The 27,044-nt window shown below is 33.1% G+C and overlaps 1 protein-coding gene and 1 non-coding gene across 2 annotated transcripts in view; one reads left to right on the top strand and one right to left on the bottom strand.

Moving 5' to 3' along the window:
• The window catches only part of LOC126772085 (uncharacterized), a 49,323-nt gene that overhangs the window by 2,846 nt on the left and 19,433 nt on the right, over nt 1–27,044 (top strand). The gene's annotated exons all lie outside the window — the stretch shown is intronic.
• Nucleotides 8,634–8,705, bottom strand: Trnad-guc (transfer RNA aspartic acid (anticodon GUC)). The gene has a single exon. It is a non-coding gene; the product is annotated as a tRNA-Asp (tRNA).

Here is a 27,044-nt window from a genome sequence, read left to right as displayed (position 1 = left end):
GCGCATTGGTGATGTAAGCGATGGTTAACATTTCTTATAATGCCAATGTTTATGGGCGTTGGTGACTTACCATCCGGTGACCGTCCGCCTACCTATAATATAAAAAAAAACTTTTTGTATTTACTTAAACACTTTTTAGTAAATTTATGTAATATGTAGTATCTCCTTTTTATATGTAAATACACTTATTACCTGTTCTCTTACAAAGCTTCTTTCAGCAAAGGTTATCTGTGAGAGATCGCTATAAGCGATAAGACCGCCTTTGCGCACCATTTGTTGTTTGATTGTTTCCTACAACTCTTGTTATTTTTATGTTGTGCAATAAGTATTAAATAAATAAATATATAAATTAAATTGCAAGCATCGAATAAGATCTCTGGAGTGAAGGTTTTTAAAAAATGTTGTAGATACTAATTCAGCAATAGTCTCTAAATGATAAGGGTTCTAATATTAAGTGAGCTATCGTATAACGACCTTACCCGGTCAGATGGTCCGGTCAGGTATTTGTAACGAAAACAACATAAATTTTAAACAAGTGCCGCTATATAACATTCAAGCATAAATTTCCAATAAATTAATACAGAAGATCAAACCGGTTAAATCGGAACAAGAAACGAAACTGTCCACGAAATTTTACGTCGTTTTATAAAAATACATTGCGACATAAAGACTGACTGTAACTGTATTAGTTATTTGTTTTTTATTAAAAATATATAAAATACTGGCAAATGTGTCATCTGATAGTAAATAGTCGCCGACACTGACACTATAAAACAATTAACTATACGTTACATCACCAATGCGCCATCAACTTTGGTAACTAAGGTATTTTATTTATTATATACAATACAACAATACAGCCTGTGAATGTCTCACTGCTCGGCTAAGGCCTCCTTTCCCTTTTTGAGGAGTAGGTTTGAGCTTATTCCACCACGCTGCTTCAGCATTGGTGCTTGCCCGCGCTTGGACACCATCATCGGTTAAGAATCACGCGTTTTTACCACTGGTCCATCTCGGCTATTGCTGTTTTTAATATAAAAAATAACAATTAATAAGTAAGAATTTTGAATTTTGATATATGTCCATATATCAAATATACTTAATAATGTTATACTATGATAGCCAAAACAAAGATACAATATAATTATAATATACCATTTCAAAGTAAGAATAACGTTAGACCTCATTGCATAATATGTACATTTTGTGTCAGAAAGTCGTAATTAATAGAGCGAAACAAAAAAATAAAGCACGCGATGGTAAATTTAGTTTTGTTTTGGTCGTGCTGCGCTCGATAACATCGTCATAGGCCGAATGACTTCTACCCCCTAAATATTTGAAATTAAGTAATTCCGGTTGGTGTTATACTTCCAAAGGAATAAGCGATCTCGTGGTGATATTTTATTAGATTTAGTTTTTGCAAATTATCGAAATGAAAGACGTTTCACGTCAAAAAGTAATAGAGACATGGTTTTGGTTTTTAATTGGCATTAATTTATTCAACGATTACTGTTATAATATTGAAATGGAAATAGCGTATGTTGTGGTTTAATTGCCATGTGGAAGTCGAGATAATAACTCGCTGTTTGGATCAAGACACGTGCAGCAGAGGGATTTGGACGTTAACTGCTTGAATTAAGTTTTTTTGGGTTAATTATAATTTTGTTAAATGTTTTGTATTGGAAGTTAAAAAATATATTATTTTTTTATTCTTTAAAAATATTAATGGTCTGATGTTTTGTTTTTTTTATATCGATACAACAAATACAACTTAAAACTTTATATCTTCCAAAAAATTATGACACAGAACATGAACCAGCTAAATTTTATTGAAACATGAGAATTATATAAATTTATATGATTATAATGAATCCTACTTTTTACGGTAAAAAATCATAAGTTTTTAATGCATTCAGAGCACTGCTTAACTAGGTTGATTATTACCTAGTAGGCACTTACTGATTTATAAAATAACAAAATAGTTTAATAGGATTGAGCCTACTTATGTAATATTTGAATGTGTGTGCGAGTTGGGCGTTTGAATAAGTCTTTGCCTGTGTAGATGTGAATTAATATATAAATGAAATTGCTGCAGAGCGAAAATAATAAATTGTCATTTTACTTTCATTGACGAAAATGAATATTTGAAAAAATATTAATATTACAAGGGACGGGCACAAGCTTATTAGGTACTCAAAGTGTTGGCAGTGCCTCTGTTGCGAAATTAAAGTAACGTTGTGCAAAAGGTTTATATTCAATTACTGAGTTCATAGATGAATTTTCCAATAAACATAAAAAGCCTGATTATATTTCTGCGGCTATTTTTAGGCCAGAATATTTTTAATTCCGAACCGGCGATAGATTTTTTTAAATTTAGAATAGTCAGGCAGATTGGCGATTGAGCCACCTAATTAGTAGTCACCCGTAGATATTTATGTTGAAAGAGCTTTTCTTGTGCCTGTAGTTACACTAGCTCACTCACTCTTTAAACCGGTACACAGGAATACTAAATGTAGCTGTGTGGTGGTAGAATATGTGATGAGTGTCTGGTGCCTATCCTAGCTTGAGGAAAGCCTAACCACCAAGATTTTACCTTAACCATTAATAAGCAAATGAATAAAGGAATTTGAATTTCATTTATTTTAAAAATGATATTGAAGAAAGTTCATATGACGTGAGGTATTGTGACATTAAGAATCCTATTGGAATAAAGTACATTTAGAATTTGAACAATAAAATTGTCGTGTTTATTTAAACGAGTGTGCGCAGTTTGACAGGCGAATGAGGATCACTCTTTGCATCTTGACCTGAAGAGGTTTTGAGGTCAATCACCTTGTTATTCATGCAATGTTTTTTTTGTATAAATAAGGACATGCGCCTTCAATTTGAATATCTTTATATCCTTTATAAATGAGAAAGTGACATTACAATGTTTAGCATCTTCACTACCATGTGACTTTTATGTTTTTTATATCTTCCTTTTATTTTTGTCAAGAATATAGAATGCGTAGGCATTTGTTTTTCGATGAAACTTTTCCATATATTTATAAAAAACTTCATCTTAAGTGTTTACGGTGATTAAGGTCATTGCTTAGTTCAGTTAATATCCGGTTGTAATTAGACCAATTATATATCCAATTATATAAGCCCACAGGCGATAATTACAATATATGTTAAGCAAAATATAAACCGTATTTGATATATACAGATATTATACTAATAGTATATTTGTTTGTTGACAATACTCTTTTCTTGAGGAAAAGGCTTGAAACATATTCCACCATTCCAACATGTGGCAGAATTTTATCTGACACACGAACACAATTATTTTCACAATAGTTTTCATTTAACGCCGAGCACGAGATGAATTATAAATTCATATTAATTACACGATAAGTTAGTGGTGCTGTATTATAATCTTTGGTTAATATTCACGTTTAGCCATTGCGCCATCTTGGTTTATTGATCTTGATTATTAGCAACTCATCAATATAGCCAAACATCAACACTCATCCTCAGGACCAGACAGCACTCATCATCAGGTAGCCCAATTATCTTACTCAGTTATATATATTTTTTCAATGAAAAAAAACAGCAATATAGAAAGTAGATCAAAATTGTTCGGTTAGTCTATAATCAAGGTTTCTCTTTTTTTAGATATATATAGCGATACATATCTTGAGGCAATAGGTGAACATTAATTATTCAAATGTATTTTGGGCTAATATGTAACGCTGACACACGTTTCATAGAAGTACAAACCAAATTTTACTAGTATTTTGTTGATAATATTCAAATAACTACGCTTAGTTATCTAGTCCATTGTTCCACAAACGCAAACGTGAGCTAACGAGGGTTGCAATTAAATCAATGAAATGTATAATATTTGAATCGTATATCGTCGAAACAGATATAGACTCAAATTTATTAAATACTATCTACCCGGCCCGGTTTCGTACGGAAAAAAAATCGTCTTCATAAGTTGTTTATAATGAAAGACAAAAAAAAATGTTTATTGAGCTAGCTATTCTCGCGGGCATACCACAGAAGAAACCAGCAAACTTGATCAGAATCGAATTAATGGCTTCGAAACGCATAGAGAACAAACAGACATTCGTTTTTATTTATATAGATGTAATAACAAATTTTGAATATCCATTATTTCTAATTATTATATTCTTCTCGATAATTTAAATAAACCATTTTAACACGGATAATTTCGAACATGATAATGTATTTTTTTTATAAATATACAATCTTACATATAAACGAATCATAAAACGTTTAGAATCATCGGATCCTTTTTTTCGATTTTTTTATTGCATATGTAGGCAGACGATCATATGGGCCATCTTATGGTAAGTGGTCACCAACGCCCATAGACGTTGGCATTGTAAGAAATGTCAACCATCGCTTACATCAGCAAAGCGCCACCAACCTTGGGAACTAAAATATGTCCCTTGTGGCTGTAATTACTGGCTCACTTACCCTTCAAGCCGGAACACAACAATACCAAGTACTGCTGTTTTGCGGTAAAATATCTGACGAGTGGGTGGTACCTACCCAGAAGAGTTTGCACAAAGCCCTACTACTAGTAATGTCAAATAAATAATGACAGAAAGAGTAAAATCAGTGTTAAACTAAAAATCCACTAAGCAATATATATAAGTAAGGCCTATAGTTGTATTCTTTTAATAAAAATGGAACGAATCGTGTCGTTGAGAGTGGCCTTAGTGTTTTATTCAATAAAGTCAAATGAAAATAATGTACTCGTAGAGTGGAATTCATATTTTGATATTAATGGACGCGCTGCTTATTTTACCGACTCGTTCATTTTCTAAGCATGTGTATTCATCATTCTTATAAGCTATTAATACTATTATATCTTAGTTATTAGTAAGTCGAGATGGCCCAGTGGTAAGAACGCATGAATCTTAACCGATGAACGTGGGTTCAAACCCGGGCAAGCACCTCTGAATTTACATGTGCTTAATTTCTGTTTATAATTATTAAAAATAAAGTACGAGAGTGCTTTTCGGTGAAGGAAAACATCGTGAGAAACCTGCATGTGTCTAATTTCATCGAAATTCTGCCACATGTGTATTCCACCAACCCGCTTTGGAGCAGCGTGGTGGAATAAGCTCCAAACCTTCTCCTCAAAAAGGGAGAGGAGGCCTTAGCCCAGCAGTGGGACATTTGCAGGCTGTTACTGTACTATACTATTATATCTTGTGTATTGTATCATTCTTATAAGCATGTGTATAGTAGAAATTTTGATCACATACAAATTTGATTAACTAAGCTGAGATGGCCCAGTGGTAAGAATATATTAATATATAATAAGTGTATATTATTATAGGTATAATATTATAATTTAATTATCTAAAGCCGAGATGGCCTAGTGGTTAGAACGCGTGAATCTTAACCGATGATCGTGGGTTCAAACCCGGGCAAGCACTATTGAATTTTCATGTGCTTGGAGCAGCATCTTGGAATAAGCTCCAAACCTTCTCCTCAAAAAGGGAGAAGAGGCCTTAGTCCAGCAGTGGGACATTCAAAGGCTGTTACTAATAAATTGGATTAAGCATATGCATCACTCATAACACTATTGTAACTCACGAGCGAAGCCGCGTCGTGTGATTACTTATACTTTCAAAACGTAATTGGTGCTGTCTCGCGCGCTGATCATGAAAGTGATATTCTTGATGATACACGAACATCAATCTATATTAAGTAACAGCTATTTACATAGCTACGTACACATATCCACCGCACGCGATTGTAAATTCACTTTTCTTTACATTTTAGTGGTCGTTAAATTGTGATAAATAAAGTGACTTACAAGACGATTTATTCTTTCCATTGCAGTACTTATCTTAAAAATAAAATAAAAATACATGTACACATAAAAAAGCAATCTTTTAATTATAAAAATAGCTTATACAATTATCTTTTATTTGTCTAGATATAAAACATTACATCTAGGATGTTCATCCTTCGTTCGCTTACATACCTATTTGTCTCCTTCTGTCTTCAGTAATTCAGAATTCGAAGGAAGAACACTAACTATTACGTACTTATGCAACTGAAATACAATGTTTTTTAGTATGCTTACAGTACGAATTCATGGGACACTGGGGGTTTTCCTCACGATGTTCTCTTAATCACCAAACACAAGATGAATTATAAATACAAATTAAGCATATGTAAACTCCATGGCGCCCGGGCGTGAACCATGAATATAATTCACGAGTTCTAGCTACTGAGCCATATTGGTTCAATATATCGAGAACTGCAGCCAAATTAAAAATTCCTCATATATTTTAGGTCTGATAAGTATTGGAATATTAATGGTTGCGTTGCACCAGCACGTGTGACTGAATTTTTCTTTACATATAAGGTTTGAAACAGAAAATGAAAACTAATTTATTCTTTAACAAGATTTTATAAAAAATTATAACTGTGTTATTACTATGTTGATCGACTCTTCTAGTAGCTAGATAAAAGGCTGTAGATCCCGAAGTAACATAAAAAGTTATTGGGTTTTTCTGTTGAAAATTTTTTAGGTAGCATCCCGGAGTCTCGAAGTCGGGACGAGTGCACTCCCGTGCTTCAGAAAGCATGTAAAGCCGTTGGTCCTGCACTTGAACACTGCGGTAATCAGGATTAATCGTCTGCATACATGTTTGCGTACATACTTGTGCAGTTTAATATCTCCTGCGCAATTGAAATCGGACAGGAGGACCACGATGGGTTAGCTTAGTGAATATAAGAATAGAATAATAGAAATAGTCGTGTGGAGAGACCTGGTCTTTATGATATGATATGATAATTTACAGTTATATAAAATTTATATGTGTGTATGCGTTCAGCCAACGTCGAGATGGCCCAGTGGTAAGAACGCGTGAATCTTAACCGATGAACGTGGGTTCAAACCCGGGCAAGCACCTCTGAATTTTCATGTGCTTAATTTCTGTTTATAATTCATCTCGTGCTTTTCGGTGAAGGAAAACATCGTGAGGAAACCTGCATGTGTCTAATTTCATCGAAATTCTGCCACATGTGTATTCCACCAACCCGCATTGGAGCAGCATGGTGGAATATGCTCCAAACCTTCTCCCCAAAAAGGGAGAGGAGGCCTTAGCCCAGCAGTGGGACATTAACAGGCTGTTACTGATGCGTTCAGCAGTCTGTAGTAATTTTAATTACTTTATAAAAGCAACTTAAATCAATGTGACGACTCTAAAATTATAAAATGTCTACGAATAAAATGTATTATGAGCCGTACAAAAAAATTCCGTATTATTATAGATTAATTAACCTAAATTATTCAAAACTGGACAATCTTCATGCTATCTAACCATATAAATGTGAGAGTGTAATTTTTTAATATTTTTTTTTTGTGATATTAGCTAAAACAAAACCTACATAAATAAAACTTTCACAACAAAGCGTATAATTTTAAATGAATTTAGGCTAAAATATATATTTTATATTTAATACTAGTGTTTGCTCGCGGCTTCGTCCGCTTTTTGGGGGAAGAAGCTATATATAAAAAAGGTGTCTATGTCCTTCCTCCGGGTTTGAGCTTGCTTTATAATGAATTTCATCAAAATCGATTCAGTGATTCAGGCGTGAAAGCGTAACAGACAGACAAAGTTGCTTTCGCATTTATAATATTAGATAGATATAGATTTAATGAGATATTATATAAATCGAGGATTATACACAAAAAAAAAGGTTTTATTGCATACATAAAATGAGGTCAAAATTATTAAGTACAGGTTAAAACTCGACGTTTATTTATTTGTATTTTTTATCTGTCGCAAGTCTGTAAGCAGATTTGTTGGTTGTAAGAGGACTCGAAGACAAAGAGTCTTTTTTGCCTTATTCAAAATATCCTTCCCTTTGTATCTTTTCACGCTTAAGGTATGTTTTACAAGTCGGACTGCGACTGGGATGGACTGGTAGGCGATTTGTGTCTCTTTTTAAGGCCCTCTATTTTGAACTGGACAGTTGGAACATTGAGGTATTCGTGTATATCATCGTTTCTCGGGAACCATTCGCGATAGTATGCAGGATGTTTTGAAGGAGCATTATTTTAGTCTTGCTGATAGGGTCCCATAATGGAATACCGAAAGTCCAAGGTCCAAGGCAGAGTATTATACGATTATTTTAAATATAATTGTATGCGTTTCTCGTGTTTGTAGATAAGTTTTTTTTTTATTTGTGTGTATGTTCTATGCAAATGTATTTGACGGTGCGTAAAGTGCTGTAAATATTGAAACGCGGTAGTTATCACTTTGCACCAGACTATCAGTTGACCCGATGATGACACAATATAAATATTCATAGAAAATATAGTAATAATTCGTGAGCTTTAAGTATTCTTATGAATCCTGTTAAGCGTATGTGTTAATAATAATAAAATATTTTAAAGATTATGTACAGATTATGTAAAACAGCCTAAAAAAGGATCTCCCCGGCGGGAATCGAAACCCGGTCTCCCGCGTGATAGGCGGGGATAGTTACCACTATACTATCGAGGTTTATAAAGTTATCATAAATACACCCATTACTGAAATCAACTTGATATGCCCAATAAAGAAACAAAAAGCCGCAAAATATTGCATCTCCCCGGCGGGGAATCGAACCCCGGTCTCCCGCGTGACAGGCGGGGATACTTACCACTATACTACCGAGGACTGTCAAACTATCGTGAAATTATGTATCAGCATATTTTAAAAATAATTGCATCGTTATCTCTCCATTGTATCATTGCATTCAATTTTATCGCAATTTGTTACCTGCAGTAAGTACTATTGCTATTGTAAGATCATACATAGTATCTCAATCGAAAAATGTTGAAAACCGACGAACATTGATACGCAATTTTGATACGTGTAACATATAAATATTAAAATAATCGTATTCAGTTTCTGACATATCACGACCGTATACTTGCGGTGAGTTTCGAGTTTGTTCTTACACAAGTGCATACGATTCGCATTTGAACAACAAGGGATTACCATCTTTTTTCCGGGAATCCCTGATCACGTGACATAATAAATAATTATCTAATTTTTTTATTTTTACGAATTCTTCAATTGTCGATATATTACATATAATTTATTTCATGTCCTTCAATCAAAGGTTGTCTGGAAGAGATCGTTCTCGATCGATAAGACCGCCTTTTGTACATAAATAGATTTTTTTAAATGTTTTTTTTATGTTTGTAAAATGGTTCTGTAACTATTTTGGTGTACAATAAAGCATATTCTATTCTATTCTATTCTACATATCTGTCCGTCAATCCCGCTGTTTCATCAACAATTAAACGAAACTAAATCAAAAGTGTTTTATTTCTAAATGACGCATTGATTTTTTATTTCTATTTTTATTTTTTTATTTCTATTTTATTTAGCTTGAGCTTACTAAGCTCCTGAGTACACAAACTCAGCACTTGAAAACTTATTGATTCTTGACCGACTTGAACCTGCAATCGTCGGTTAAGATTCACGTGTTCTCTACTCACTGACCAATCTCCGCTTTTGATATAAAACAAAAAAAAAATTTTAAACATTTTATTTTATTTTATTTTATTTATATTTGGGAAACATACAGTGTGTTATTACATAGAATTAAGGAATTATTACTAAATCATAAACCAATAAAGTTTCCACTTAAAAATAGTACAAATGTTAGAGTATGCGTGTAAAAAAGACAACAGAAAGAGACAAAAATACAATGCAATACATCCTTATAATACTATACATTAATTAAAATAAAAAATAATTTTATACATTTTTTTTCTGAACTCAGCGTGAGGATTGCGTATCGCATTTATATTCAGGGAATGAATTTTATTTCATGATATTAGAGTGAGGATAATGAAAGTCAGAAACATTCATTCGATTTGGACGTGCTATATTCAACGATTCTTAAAAGGATACCCTTTATGGAATCCCAGAAAAATAAAGAAAAAAATAAAATTCGCTTTACAACATTTACGAGTATAATATTTACGTCACACACTTCAACGTTAACGTTAGGTGTTCTTTGTATAGAAATACATAGAATATACGCAATATAAAAAAATTCCCGTATACTTTAAGAGTTATTGCGTATTTATACAAAACACTATTGGTATGGTATATACATGAATATATTTTAATAATTACATCTCAGAATATTTTGGCGACTTATTGACGCTATTTTCGTTGTATTTGGAACCTTTTTGTCAAAAGCGGCTATAAAAATGACGTCATCTAGATATTATAAAGCTGAGTTAGGTCCTCCATTCCTTTGATGAGAAGATTAGAAGCTAATTCCACCACGCTGCTTCAATGTGGATTGGTTGATACATAGATGAATTATAAATACAGAAATTAAGGACATGAAAATTCAGTAGCGCTTATTGTAGTGTCGGGGTCTTATAGCCTTCTCATAGAATTCAGGTGTTCTAACCACTAGACCATTAGGCTTGGAAATTAGTCGCTGTTTCGAGGAATTTATATCTCTTAAGTTCGCTGAATCCATTCCCTGTGAATATGACCTTAAAATTGCAAACACTGTGGTTTAAAAGAGGATGCAAGATGTATAACTGTATTTATTCACATATGCTTTCTAAGTAAGTTAAAAATACCAAGGCTAATAATATTTGAGAACTCGTTTCACTTATTCGTTTTACATAATCGAAAGTTATCGGCTTAAGATTTTTATTATTCAATCGTGTTTAATATCGATTCGTTTAACAAAATGATAAGAAACTTTTAGTGTAAACTTTGAGCAACTTTGTTTTCTAACTTCGCAATGTTTTATTAATGATCCACTATCATTAGCAAATAAAACATTGCGATGTTGTAAAACGAAAATTATTTACAATTATAACTGTGTAACAATATATCGTTGTATGCGTGTTGTTAAATTATTTTCCGAAGATTCGAATCTCAAAGGAGACTAGCCTACTGTGCAGAACATATAATAGTGCACAAGTATGTGCGCAAACACAGGTGCCTTCTGTACTCAGTCACTCTCATTCCGATTCGACCGGAAAAAGAGTGACTCTTCAGGCTTTATATGTTTTCCGAATGAATATATAATTATGATTTAAACTAAATCCCTTGCATATATCTCAAAAAAATATCAAATAAATATATACTTCTTAAGAAAATCGATAACACGATAATTGGTACCTTCCTTTTCAAAGCAGTTTATAAATAGCCTGAACCGTTATTTCTCGTCACCCTTATCATTATAGCTATTGGGTGAAAAGCTTTAAAAGGTTATGTTCATGAATACTGTATATAAATATTCTATAAAACATCGAAAGAACATTTGACTCAGCGAGTGGCTTGACGACTACGCTAATCATGTAGGTTTGTATTTATAAATTTAAACACATTTAGATATTTAAATTATAATATATATTATATATAATAAATATTATATATATATATATAATATATTATATATACACTTATATACCTTTATGTTGAATTTATTTGACATGATCGCTTTAATAATCTTAAAAAACATTTATTGTCAAACTTGTAATACTAATGCGTTTTAAATTCAGGTCAAATATCAAAATGCAATTAATTAATGGAATAAATACGAGGTTTGTCTACCATTAATATGCAACACTTACGAACACAACGCTTTCGAAATGATGGTCTATAATAAATAATTAGGATAAACTTTATTTATTACTATATTAATATCAAAATATACACAATATAATGTGTGTAACAGCACAGCACAGGGTCAGATATAGCATCGTGCAGGGAACTGCTCCCTTGACTCAGTCAGATGAGGAGTGTTGCAGCGTGGTCCCGGATATATGGGAATGGTCTGCGTCACCTGTCCTCTCACAGCGGTGAAGAAGATATCAGATGTCGGTCGCCTCCTCGTACGGTGGAGCTCGGCCAAGGTATACGTATTGGAGCAGCGCCCTTAGCGCTGCTTCAATACGCATACCGTGGCCGAGGTGGCCTTGACCCAGACTGGATTCCAGGGCGTGTTCTATGTGACTCTCTGGAATACCTAGGCTTAAGGCTTCGGGAGCTGTTCGACCAATGTCTGTGCAGCGGGCAGTTTCCGAAGCCTTGGAAAGAGGGAAAGTTGGTCCTGTTGCCAAAGCAAGGTCGACCGCCAGATTCTTCCTCGGCATACAGTCCGATTGTGCTGCTGAACGAGACGGGCAAATTTTCAAACTTCGAAAAAATTCTCGCTGCCCGTCTTATTCAGCACCTCGACGAGGTGGGGCCGGGTCTGTCAGAGGCTCAGTACGGGTTCAGGGCGGGTCGATCAACTATCGACGCCCTGGACGCCCTGAAAACCCGGACCACGGATGCGGTGGCCCGAGGGGACGTAGTTCTGGCAGTATCGATAGATGTTGCGAACGCCTTCAATAGTCTTCCTTTCGAGACTATTGGGGAGGCACTCCGATACCACGGGGTGCCTTCCTATCTCAGGAGACTGTTGGGGGCATACCTCCAGGACCGGGTAGTCCTCTAGGCCATCCAGGGTTGGAGGAGGTGCTGCGAATCAGGACTCTCGCCCAGAAAGCCCTGATTCGCAGGTGGGAGGAGGATCAGAGGTCCCCATCAGCAGGCATGGCGACAGTGGAGGCGATCCGCCCCCATTTGAGTCGCTGGGTAACGAGAAAAGGCGGTACACTGACCTTCAGACTGACTCAGGTGCTTACTGGACATGGGTGCTTCGGTAAGTACCTGCAACCTGAGGTAACGCCCTCCTGCCGCGAGTGTGGTGCGCCTACGGACACGGCATGCCACACTCTGATGGAGTGTGCCGCTTGGGGGCCTCAACGCCTTTCCCTGGCGACTTTAATCGGCGGAGACCTTTCGCTGCCGAGCGTGATAAATGCCATGCTTTAGTAGCGAAAGGTGCTGGATGGATAGCCGAGATGGAATAGTGGTTAGAACGCTTGAATCTTAATCGATGATCGTGGGTTCAAACCCAGGCAAGCACCACTGAATTTTCATGTGCTTAATTTGTCTTTATAATTCATCTCGCGCTTGACGGTGAAGAAAACCTCGTAAGGAAACCTGCATGTGTCTAATTTCATTGAAATTCTGCCACATATGTATTCTACCAACCCGCATTGGAGCAGCGTGGTGGAATAAGCTCCAAACCTTCTCTTCAAAAGGGAGAGGAGGCTTTAGCCCAGCAGTGGGACATTTATAGGCTGTTACTGTTACTGTTACACGATAGCGTTCAGCAGTGAGTTTAGAATTCATTCTTACTCAATGGCTCTTTTGTCTTTAATGGATTTCAATTTCTTTTCAACAATGCTTAGAAAACCGGTCACTGGTTAGAATTCCAAGACATAAAATCAATCTAGGGGGAAATGCATCTAAGAAGTTAATCGACTAAAGCAAGGCATAATTGAGTCGAGTTTAAAATTATAAAACAAAATATTAAAAAAAAATGATTCAATCGTAATAAATTTTATAGTTAGTTTGCTTAAAATACTATGATGTGGATGGAAACGTAGTTAACCAATTAGAAAGGACTTGCTATTCTTGTTTAAAGTAAAGAGATTTTTTTTGAATAAAATCTTTTTTCAGGATAGACACCTAACTAGATAAACTTATAAACCAAAACCTTATCTAAATACAAAATTTGAGCCGAATCGTTTGAGCTGTTTTGAAAATAAACGAAATAAATTTAAATGGAAAATTACTCAAAAAGGTATTCTCGATCGGTTGTTTCATCATTTTTTTTTATTAAGCCGTGGAACGCTTAAATATTTATATTATAATTAAAACTACTTATAAAAAATACATATTCAGCAAAAACTTTCTCGACTATGAAAAAAATCATCGCATGAAAAAAAAAGACAGCAACGGTATAATACTACCAAATAAAGATGTATATGATACAGGACATGGGGTATATCTATACAGTGTGTGATAACACTATTCAGCGCATGGAAATATTAGAAGCTTCGGCATCAATCATGTTCGGAAATACTTGTATTTCAAACTTGTGTCTTTGAGTGACAATTTATATTAATGGATTTTGGTTCTTTGAAGGGCGAACTTGGTACATCGAGAACTTTACGTCGCAGCTTTGTATATCACCGAATGGGACATTAATTTGGTAATCTATTTATTAGTAGTTTGGGGTAAGTTATATTAAAACTATGGTATGGCTTGGATAAATGAGGAATATGTACATATTGCTACGTAACTAGATGCTTCGTGTAATTTGTTAAACGTTACTGCTTCGTTCTCATGGGTTACGCAAAAAATATTTTTGTCAAATCGGACTGAATTAAGCGCGTTCTAACAAAGTATACCAAACAATAACTAACAAAAAAATATTACTATAAATGAGTAAATTGTAATACAACAAGTTAGAATAAATATTATTCTATTAATGCGTAATTTATATTATTATATATATAAAGTAATTATTTTCTTTATTCTTTAATGTTCTATGATCTTCTTGTAGGAGAGATGGTGGTCACCGCATTTAAAGACTGGAATTAAAACAAACTGGGTTTAGAAAGCAGTGGGTTTAACCGCGTAATAGTTTACCAAGAAATTGGCTTCACGGCAGCAGAGCACGTGTACGGATTACTGCTTGTACTGGGTTCATTTAGTAATATATAAACAGTCCTGTATTATAACAAAAAAAAACAAATGAAGTAAAACTGACTTCCAAATTTAAATAAGTTTTTTTCATATTAAGCACGAGTGGGAAAAAATGAAGGAATTATTTTTCGATTTTTCTTTTTTTGTTGTATTTACACGAAATCTAAGGAATATAATTGATAAAACAAGAATAAAAAAACGAGTTTACAATAATATCAAGTAATATACACAAATTGTGGATTTGTGACTGATAGACCACTTTTCTGAAAAGCTAGCTTGCAGAAACATCTACAAATAAATAAAGTGTTATGTCTGTCTGTGATTTCAAAATATTGCCTTGTGTTAACTATATACTGGTATTAATGTATACTCGTAGGATTTTGTGTATTTAAGGAATAGGTAATATTTCCCACAGCACTAAGGATATATTTAAAACATTTTTTTGACTTGACTTGGCATGCTTGAATTGACTATTATAAATATATTATAATTATATTGTAATATGATTTAATTAATCCGATTTAATAAGCGCGTGTCAGTGGCTTATTTGACAACACGGCAACCTACTTCATAAAAAAGGTGTAACATACGAACTTAATAAATTGCATATGTTCACTCATCATCATTAAACGATTCAAAATTTGAAACCGAATAATCTCATATCAAATGTGTCGTCTATTTTATACGTGACATTGGCAGAATATTTTACGCTCAAATGGCGTAGATATACGCCAGAAAAAAGAAAAAAAAATTGCATATGATATAAATATTTATAAACCTTCAAATCTACGCAAAGGTTGTCTTTATTTTATTACTGTGTACAAGCCATACTAATGTTATAAATGCGAAAGTGTGTTTGTTTGTATGTTACGCTTTCACGTTTCACTTAACTACTGAACCGACCATAGTGAAATATTGCAAACACGTTGTCCGGAAAATCACATAGAGTACCTAACACCTCACTCAGACCAATTGTGTTTTAGTGTGTTGTATATAAAAATTGTTTGTAGCGTAATCAATAAATAGAAAAATTATATTCTCTCTCTCCGCTGACTTTAGCGTCCCGAGTCCCGAGTTTTGCATATTTTAATATTTTATGACTTTAATACATTCGTATTCTTAACAAATTAAATTATATCTATATAATTATATGTATATGACTGAGATGGCAAAAAGTTAAGAACACGTGAAACTAACAGAAGATTTCGGGTTCGAACCCGGGAAAGCACCAATTAATTTTCATATGCTTGTGTTTATTCATCTCGCAAATAGTCGAATAGCAATTGAATTTAGAAAACAATAATGTGACTATCTATAATAAATTTGATACATATGGCAGATTTGCAGGGGCCATGCCCTCATTGAAACAGAGTGGTGGAATATGCTCCAAGCCCTCACCTCGAGAGGACAGGAGAGAGACAGGAGGCCTTAGTATTACTACGTAATAATTACCTTATTTATATTATATATAATATTTTACATATATATGTATATAACTAGCACATATTTGCCTCTCTGTAATAAAACTGTGAATATTTTATTAATAAAACATATATTTATATGTTACACGGTAACTCTTTAAAAATATAATAGATATAATCTTTATGTATCTCGTTTATAAGCGTTCTTTTTCTTTATAGCGTAGATCGACATTCCTGTTATAGACTTGCTCACCCCGTGGTCCACTTCAAGTTTGCAGGCGACACTTGGTTAGAGCGAGACGCGCTTAGATTAGGTGGATGTGCAGATATTGATAATTGTTTCAGTTTGTCTGGATCTGCGTGTAAACTCGAACATTAAACATTTACAATGATAATTGAATAATTAATGCTATATATAGTTTCATACTATGTTATGAAAAAAAAAACAACAAAAGTCATTGACGCTAATGTTTGTTTAAAATCATTTATATTATAATTATCATTTTTTTATATCACTTCTGCTACACGCATTTGCGAAGGATCTTCAAAGGGTCTGGCGGAAAATAAATTCAGGAGTTAATCTTGTTGCTAGTTTAGACAGGCGGACAGAAACCAGGTCCGTAGCTTAATAGCAATTCGACTAGTCAATCGATAGTTGCATGTCTTCATTATATATATATAACGATTAGGGACGTAACAGAACGTAATTGTTTTTTTACTCAATATTTTAATACAGCGTCGTCAAAAACTTGTCTATTCTGGGTTAAGCCGTGTAATACCTATGTTATGACATTGTCAAAACATTTTTTATTAAATATAAAAGCATTACACTTACTTATTCATCGTCAAAAAAACTACCGTTTGGAAATAGCCATCTCAGACCTTAGAACAACCGGCGGAGGAAACTCGGTTCTCCTAGCTAGCTTTTAAATTATTTTTAAAGGCAATGAACAAAAGCAAAAAAAAACCAGCCAAATGTATTTGCGCTTAGAGAAGACACGCTAATGAAACGTTCATTCCCTTTTAACTTTCCCGTCGGGAAAAGGATTTATCAGATTGTAATGGCTGTTTCATAGTTCTTTTTTTTTTGTGTTATTTCATCCTTTTTTACGAATTAACGCGATAAGTTAAATGGCTTTGTTGTTATTATAGGACCTTTTTGTTGACTTTTATCGTTGTGAATTAATATAATTGTTGGATCATTTTACATTTAGTAAATTATATATTTAACAGGGCCTATCCCTAACAGGGAATTTGTAATAAGTTTTTATTTATTAACCAACTCGCTAAGCTGGTAGCCAATTTTAAGGGTAATAAAAATTATTGAGCTTTTCTATTAATATTAGATAGATAAGATATTTTGACTTGATACGAGTTAGCCAATTGATTAGAATGAATCTTACCCGAAGATTGCAGGTTCAAATTTAAGGAAGTATTATAGAGTATGTTTGCTTGTGCTTATTTTAGATGTATGTAGGTTTATCACAAACAACATACTAAGTTACAAAGATACTAATCATCAAAGAGAAATAAAAAAGCATATAAAACGAAGGTTTATAATTCATCTCGTGTTAGGCGGTTGAAGAAAACATCATAAGAAAAGCTGTCACTATTCGTGTTGGAGTAGCTTGGAGTCCTCAAGAGATATTATTGGGCCAACTGATGGTAAACGGTCAGAAACATCTGTACATATTGGCGCTGTAAGATTTTTTAACTATTCAATATTATTAACGTTGTTGCCCCACTGATGGAGTGGTGTAAGTACTGCTGTTTGGCGGTAGAATATGTGATGAGTGGGTGGTACCTACTCAGACGAGCGTGCACAAAGCGCTACCACCTAGTAAAGACAGTATTTGCCCAGCACTGGGGCAAATACATAATAGAAGTCTTATACTTCTAAAAGTACAGTAAATATGCTGCTTTATTACATCAAAGATACGCAAGGAATGTCGGAAGGAAAAGAAAATATATGTTTGGTATGATAGTAAATACGTTCAGGAAGTTCTTACGAAGTTATTCAAGTATTTTATCTCGTCATAACAAATTACGTCAACATTCCAGTCTTATCTAATGATGCCATGAATTTGAAGCCATATAAAAGTTACAACAAGGCTCTGTAGCGTTTTGATTAAACAAAAACACGTAAGTTTTTTTATATTTATTGTATAATCGGAACAGATGAAACAAAATAATAAATTATGTATTTGGGACAATCGCAACGGGACAGAGGATGGCAGGCGTCCTGTCGAGAATTATTTTTTGAATACCAATATGCCTGAAATATACGAAAGAAAGCGCTGCCGTTTTTGTAAATTATTTTGGGTGTTCTGTAATGAAAGTGTCGTATTAGAGTCAGCATTTGTTTGGCTTGTGTCAGAGATAAAAAACCTTACTTCGTAATATTTATATCCTCATGAATAATGGTATGAATATTTTAAATGTTTTTATAAACTGTTATTCTATCTTTATATATATAAAATAATAACTAACTAACTGACTCACATATCAACGCACAGCCCAAACGGGGTAGCTCCGTGAAAATTTGCATACATGTTCCTTTTACATAGTGGGTTAACTAAGGAAGTATTTTAAAAGTTAAGCCTCTAAGGTAGTTATAAGGAGGATGAAAGTTTGTGTGAAAAAATTTTTGAAGAAATTAGCAAAAAAAAAGTCGCGGTCGCTCTTAAACCGCTAATTATTAAAATAAAATGCAGCCGTTTCCGAAGTTTCGACAGAGTAGATTTCAAAATTACAGAATTAAACTCATAAATATAGTAAATAATATTTGTTTATTTATATATGTGTTTGAAATTAATAGACTTTGAAAATGTTTGACTGATTATCATGAAAGTTGATATATATAAGTAGCTATCATGGAGCAGTCCACACACTCCATCTTTTCACGTTGCAGCACATCAACTTCTATACCGGTTACTTGGTTGTCATGACAATTAGTATACATATATGCTGTAAACACATAAAAATAAAATGAAGTCATCAAAAGTCCTTAAGTAGGCTCACTTGAATAAAGTGTGTTATGATTTTGATTTTCTATATGATTCAGTGAAGATGAGGTCGCTGGCAATGCTTGAACACTTACAAACCGCGCTGTCATCTAAATGTGATCACGAAAGTTGTAACGGGCGTAATTTTTTTTTTTACATTTCTGTTACGGTGAAAGTGAAGCAATTGTTGCTTCCGGCTTTGACCTCGAATAACATAAAAAAAGAACAGATATGGATTGGATCTTTCCATAAGGTTTGTCGTTTTTTTTTATCCAACTCTTTATTTATTTGGCGTGTATCTTTTTCCTTATATTATGTGCCATTGTGCAAGAACTCACTTCGGTACTCACCCGTAAATGTTGAGAACCGACTTATGGTAATATACTATTTTGATGCGTGTATTCTTGAAATGTTATTTTATGTTTGTAATTATTACAGTCAATGTCACATATCACATTCCAACATTTCACGACCATTTTCTGTAGTTTGTTCTTAAAAAATAGCTGTACTGATTTGGATATCTGATTCCCAATAGCATTAGAACTTTAAAAGGTAAGAAAAAAACATAATTGCTTCGAAAATCTGCTTAGTAATAACCTTGTAATATTAATATCGGATAAGTTTAAAAAAGCAAAGAGTAAAAAGTCGATTTGTTCGTGGTTCTTTTTAACGGTTTTTTTTTACAACTAGAACTTTGTATATAGGGTTGTCGATTAACAAGTTTAGTATTAGTTTGTCAGTTTATTATATTGTAGTATTGTAATACTATATTAATTTTAAGATGTCAATTAGACGATTTTTTTTAAATATTTTTTTTTCTATGCTCTTTGTCAGTTTGGTTTATGGTTAGTGAGTACACTTCGTAGATCGATTCGAAGCGTGATGTATAACAACTAGGAAAACAAATAACGAGCACAGAAACTTGAGCTTTGGATGTTTTTTCATTTTATTTGTATGGTATGTCAAATTAAAATTGCTGATATAGTTTCAATGGTTTAGAAATTCCTTTACCCTTTTGATATAAAATTAATTATTTACCATATAATAAGCAAACTATGTAGAAATACGTAATATATTATAATTGTTACTCCGCCAACCCAAAGGTCAATCTTTCATTTATTGGTTGATATTTTTTTATAATAGTGAGATTTCTTAGCTATGAAGCATGAATGTATTTTCTGGATGTTTTAACAGATATACTTACAGTTATATAACAATATGTTAACAGCCAATAATTTTAGCTACATAAATACGATTATTTAATAATAACCATCGTCATCAGTAAAAAATATTTTCTTTGTCCATAAACATAACTAAGGTGTCATTTAAGTTTTATATTAGATATTCTCATCTTTGTTTTTTAATTGGTGATTTCTCCCCAAAACGTATAAATCTTTCGCCTTTTACTAAAGATATTCTCATATAAGTCTACATAAGAAGTACATTGTAATCGGTCACAAAGTACAAAGGAAGATTCACTCAGTGATAGAGCTGTTTGCAAGCCCGTCTAGATAATACCTACTTATCACACTTTCTACCGCCAACAGTACTTAGTATTTTTATGCTCCGGTATAAACAGTGAGTGAGTCAGTGTAACTAAAGGCACAAGGGACATAACATCTTAGTTCTAAAGGTTGAGGGTGCATTGGCTTTGTAAGCAATGTTTAATATTTCTTACCATAAAAACGCCAATGTCTGTAGACGCTGGTCATCAGATGGCCAATTTGCTATATACCGTTTTTGTTTTAAAAAAAGAGATGCGGATGCGATGTAAAAATACACAAATATACATTAAAAGAAATTGATAAACTTCGAAATACTTGATTAGAAAATTGGTCTTTAGTCGATACATGAATGTTATCAAACATGTTTTTCTCACAAATATCATTTGCATAACTAGATGAATAAAACTTAACACGGTTAATATTATTATTTCATAAGATATACTGAGATAGTTCCGTGCGTATAAAATCTGGCTTTGATCCAAATGATTTATTTGTTTCTGAGCCTGACATCGAATCTGTTCCTTCTGGGGTTCAACTGGGGCACAAGGACCTTTGGGTAAGGCAAGGGCTTGCATGTTTATCACCCGGATATAAAAATATATCAAAGTTATCATTAACACACAGCTTGTATTGATAATATAAAAAATGTATTTTTAAATGAAATTAGATGTAATTATTCGATTTTTTCGATTCTTGCCTGTAAGTGATCAACTTTAGGGTGTAGACGGTGTCTAAAACGGACAACCCTATCTTCCTATCGTGCCGAAGTAACGACTAAATCGAACGACGTATTAAAAATAAAAATAAAAAGTACCGTCCGCACAGTCCTTAATTAAGTTTTCTTTCTATATTCGTTTACGCTTTGTATTTACTGTGAAATTGTCAATAGGATATTGGATATTTGGTAATACTAATTAATTCTGTAATACTTCTTTTGTTTTTTTTTCCAGTATAATCAACATTTCGAAACCGTGGTAACTTTGTATTGGAATGATAATTTTGTAAAATGATTTGTAACATTTGGGTAACATCTAACAATGAAAGATTTTATTGTTGATATACTATTTAATTTTGTTTATTGTATTTTTTAAATTTAAATTATAAGTATGTCTCGTAACGGTGTTCAAATTAAAGATATGATTTTTGATTGATGATCGCTCACACTCTTAGTATTTAGATAGTCTTTTAATGACAAATGATTAGACATACCAAAAAATTACTATTGTATTTTACTATGTTCAAGATGGTTTGATAAAAAGATTCGGATAAAAAAAAACATAATTTAATACTTATGTTCAATTCTTCAGTCGTGTTTTTTAGGACATCGTTAGTCTTGTATTGAAATTGAGGATTTAAAACTTTTAATATTTTGTTTAGTCATGTTTTTTTGTTACTATTTCGTTGGTAGGTTATAAAACGGTATCAATGTTTTGCTTACAATTTATATTGAGAAAGTGTACTGTGTGTCTAGTTTTATGTTTGGTTTCTAATGAGATTATTATTATGAATGAATGTTGTACTGTATACTTGTTCTGTTTTAATTAATGACGTAGTATGTTGATGACGTCCTTCTGATAGATTTCTATATCTGTAGTCATTTTCAAGGGATATGCAAGAGATTTTACAGTGGTCGATTGTGTACGCAAACACAGGTAAACTCTTTGATCCATCAGCCTCATAAACGACCGGAATGATTTCAGAAGCAGAACCAGCCTTGACACAAAAACCCTTTTACTTTTTATTTTTCTTTTCTTTATTCAAACCCGTTACAATATAGAGTCAATATCAGTAACCCATTTTAAATATTACGTCTTTACCGAAACCGATTTACGGAATATCTTGCCCGAAGTGGAACGCTCTCAGCGTCGGTCATATGTCATACTATATGTTTCCTTGTAGGAGATAAGGCGTCTTGTTATTTTCGTAACATGTTTATTTTAAAACATTTTAAGACATGTTACTAAGCCCTTTTTCATATTAGGATTTTGTTGCTAACCTTTGTATAGTCCATTAGCTGCTACCTGATCGATTTGCTCGGCGTAGATTGAATTTGAAAATCAAAATATACTTCATCCAAGTATTATTAAGGAATACCGATATTTTATTGTTCTTTAATTTTATATATTGTATTTTATTTAAGAAAGAGAGTCACTACTGAGTTTTTTACCGGTTCTCTTCGGTATTATTATTTTTATTTATTTAAAACTTTATTGACCACCACAATATGTAGTTGGAACAAAAGGCGGAATTAATGCCTGAAGGAATTCTCTGCCAGTCACATTGAGGTTAAGCAGAAATCCGTGAAGGCGGTAATTAGTAATCAAAAATATACATACATGCAAATATAACATCAACAAAATAAATACAAAGCTATAATATATATAGTATAAACATAGGAATATTAGTGTATTATAGATGTCATAAGATGACAAGAACTAGGAACTTACTGACCAAAAATGTGCTCTCGGAGACGAGTCTTGAAAGTAAATTTAGAGGTAGCTTTTCTAATATGTTCAGGTTCTTTGTTTCATAATCGGACAGCTTGAACGGGGTAAGAATTAGAAACGAAACCAGAAGTATGAATAGGAACAGAAAGGATATAAGAACCGTTAGAACGCAGCTGACGATTGTGATTATCACATAATACTTATAATGTACATTCCGAACCGGAAGTAGTTAATAGTAGGAAGAAGCTTTACATTAAATTTAATTCTGCAGCATGATGACTGATGATGAAAAGTCGATAAAAAAGGCCACTTCAAAAATTATATCTTGGTTTTTATTACACGTTGATATTACCAGTGGTAAGAACGCGTGAATCTTAACCGATGAACGTGGGTTCAAACCCGGGCAAGCACCTCTGAATTTTCATGTGCTTAATTTCTGTTTATAATTCATCTCGTGCTTTTCGGTGAAGGAAAACATCGTGAGGAAACCTGCATGTGTCTAATTTCATCGAAATTCTACCACATGTGTATTCCACCAACCCGCATTGGAGCAGCGTGTTGGAATAAGCTCCAAACCTTCTCCTCAAAAAGGGAGAGGAGGCCTTAGCTCAGCAGTGGGACATATACAGGCTGTTACTTACTTTTATTACTATGTCAGATACACGTGACGTCAACAGTGCAAAGGAATAACTCCATCGGATGAACAATACGCGATGCATTGAATACGAAGCAATTGAGCATTCATTTCATATTTTTTTACAAAGGTTTTATCCCGTGAAACATCTATTACCGCACCTCGGGGGTAAGAGCATATGAGTCGGTCATATGCTGTGACGACAAACAGCATGACGCTTTCTTATGCCATCATAATTCCATATTTATTTATTAATTTTCTTTATTTATATATTTTTTTATTAATTAACAATTTATTCTTCAATTCAATATTAAACAGAGCACTGTGATGCCTTATTTTTTTATTAATAAATTACAAACCTTATTTTTATTAATCTGCCTTTTAATAAAATAATGATTGTACAACATTTAACACAAAATGAAAATAACATTTTATTTCTATAAATATCGCCTGTGGCGATATTTCGTACATACTATTCTATAGTATTGTGGGTGGTACCTACCCAGACGAGCTTGCACAAAGCCCTACCACCAGTATGATATAAATTTGATCATAGGATCATCCCAGGCGTATAAGCCAATTGCCATTGCGAATACCCAACATAATATTACTTTAATTCACTGCCGTCCTGTTAATATGTCAGAATATTTTTGACAATTGTACCGTTCCGTACCGTACCGTAACAGCCTGTGAATGTCCCACTGCTGGGCTAAAGGCCTCCTCTCCTCTTTTTTGAGGAGAAGGTTTGGAGCTTATTCCACCACGCTGCTCCAATGCGGGTTGGTGGAATACACATGTGGCAGAATTTCAGTGAAATTAGACACATGCAGGTTTCCTCACGATGTTTTCCTTCTCCGTAGCACGAGATGAATTATAATCACAAATTAAGCACATGAAAATTCAGTGGTGCTTGCCCGGGTTTAAACCCACGATCATCGGTTAAGATTCACATGTTCTTACCACTGGGCCATCTCGGCTTTTTGACAATTGTATCAATTGTTAATTTAAAAGGTTTTTCGGTAATGTCAAAGTTCGAGTAATAATACAATGTATCAGTATTGCAGAACTATCGATAGTTTGACTATAGACAGTTGACTTCGAAAACTATTCAGGATATTCGATATTACTATTGAAAGTATCGTCTTGAGTCGATACTGAGTTTCTGTCAATAGTAATTAAAGCTCTCCGTGCACAATACAATTGATAACAGCAATTTCGTCGATACACTAGATGTAACAAAACTTCAGTCCCATCGAAAAATCATTGACTCGATAGTCCAAAACCATCGACACGTGACTATAATATCGATACAATTTTTAAACTCTAACTATCGATAAACAATCGCTTGTCTATCGATAGTGGACTATCGACTTGCAACACTATAATTTATTGTTTGTTGAATACTTATCAATGTATAATAGAGTTGTAACGAGTATTCCGTTAATATTCGTCGTATTTGGCCAGCTTATATTCGCCCGAATACCGGCTTTTTTGGAATATATGTACAGAACATTAGCCCTCTACGCTATGTTCAAAAACGAGTATTTTAAACAGTAGGTTATTCTTAAATGATTATGTAATCATATTAGGTTTTTGTAGATATCAATATCCAACATTAACATGGGATTTTGTTCCAGTGAGGCCTGCTTTGCGAGACAGAGTATTTTTTTTACACTATGTCTTTGATAGGAATACTTTACAAATGTCATTTAGGAAGAAGAAATGGTACCACACCATGAATAAATACGAACATATGTAAGTTAGTGACGTTGTTTTTGCCGTTAAGCTTCATAAAAACAAACTCATCATATCGACGCCTTTGAATTAAAGGCTCTTGAAGTTATAAAGAAAAGTTTTCTTAATGAAGGTAGAAGTAGTTTTAATGAATGCAAGTTGTAATTAAGTCGACTTGTATTAAGATGCTATTAAGTTTGTGACTTGAAGAAGTTTTTTTCAGGAAGTAGTTATTCTACTTTTTTATCAACTTATAAACTTTGGATATTTCTTTTGCAAACAAAAGCCGTCACTTTGAAATTGCGAAGTATACTCATTAATATTTTTTGAAATTGGTACTTCAGGTAATAATCATATCATCAAAATATTAAATAGATAGGAGCGCTGCAGACAATTTTGATTATAGATTTACTAGGAATGAATGAATGATATTAGTTTCTGTTCCTTATAGTTTTGTATATATATATAATCGTATATAAATGTTTTTACATAACAATACTTAAAAATATTAACAATATTAAGAATGAGTGAATTTATTTATTATTACAATAGACTTAGAGTATCAATAAACAGAAACATCGTAGAGTCCAAATGACTCAGAAGATAAAAGACATATTATTCGAAGGTCGCTTTTTAAAATGGTTCTGATGCTCGGCGATAAACTATACGAAAATTAAAAAAAAACTTAAATCAAGAAGGATTAAGTATTTCAATTATAATTTATCCTAAATGAAAATCAACAAATATTAACATAACGTTTTTTGTCATTTACATAATCATTTATCGAGTAAGCCTTATTTATTAACGATTTATTATTTATTATTAATTTGCAAAGTTATGGTAGAAAATAATGAGAGACTAAAACAAATCATCAAAATTAAAAAAATAACATCCTAAATGGAAATGATGGAAATTAATATTATTCGAAAGTTCCGGTGCTCGAACAAATGACACGCGTTATTTTTTTCATATAGTATAAAAAAAATAGATATGACTCCAGCGTGTAAGTCTGTGTTTTGTTATAATATGATCTGTGGTACACGTAAAGTGTCCCGAAGGCCATTATATCGTTCCTTACAACGAAGTTAATGTTTGCTTTGGAATTTCAAATGTCTCTCACGTACAAGCACTTTGTGTTCGTAAACAAAATCTTATAGTGATTTTTCCTTTTACATTTCATCCTTTTGAGTAAGATGGAATAAAAATACACTCCAACCTAACTATAAATATATTATCTTTCATTTTTATTTACATAATAACTTGTTATTTATAGTCACATTATATATAAACATATACACATTATTTCAAATCATTAAGAAATACGCTATTTTTTCCTTTCTTTTTGAATAGACGGGAATATCATATTGGCAACATTTAACCTTTTCATTAGCTGGAGGAGTGCCAGAAATATTTTCTATAAAAGAGAATATCGGGGTCCAATAATGAATTAAATTAGTACGTTTCCACTTAGGTAATTGATAAGTCTACAAAGCTCACAAGAACTTTGCTTGATAGTCTTGGACTTGATAGTTATGTGGCTTCAGTTCAACTCGAACTGGTTCTACATTACGAATGACTTGTTCTTGTAACGATAGACCTTTTTTCTCAGTAGTATATTAGTTAGCTGGCACACTTATGTTTTCTTGATATATGGAAATTATTTTTTTACTACAC

The sequence above is a fragment of the Nymphalis io genome, chromosome 11 (assembly GCF_905147045.1).
Source record: "Nymphalis io chromosome 11, ilAglIoxx1.1, whole genome shotgun sequence".
Classification (NCBI taxonomy): domain Eukaryota; kingdom Metazoa; phylum Arthropoda; class Insecta; order Lepidoptera; family Nymphalidae; genus Nymphalis; species Nymphalis io.
Note: the sequence above shows the minus strand (reverse complement) of the source record. Positions and strands in the feature narration are given on the sequence as shown.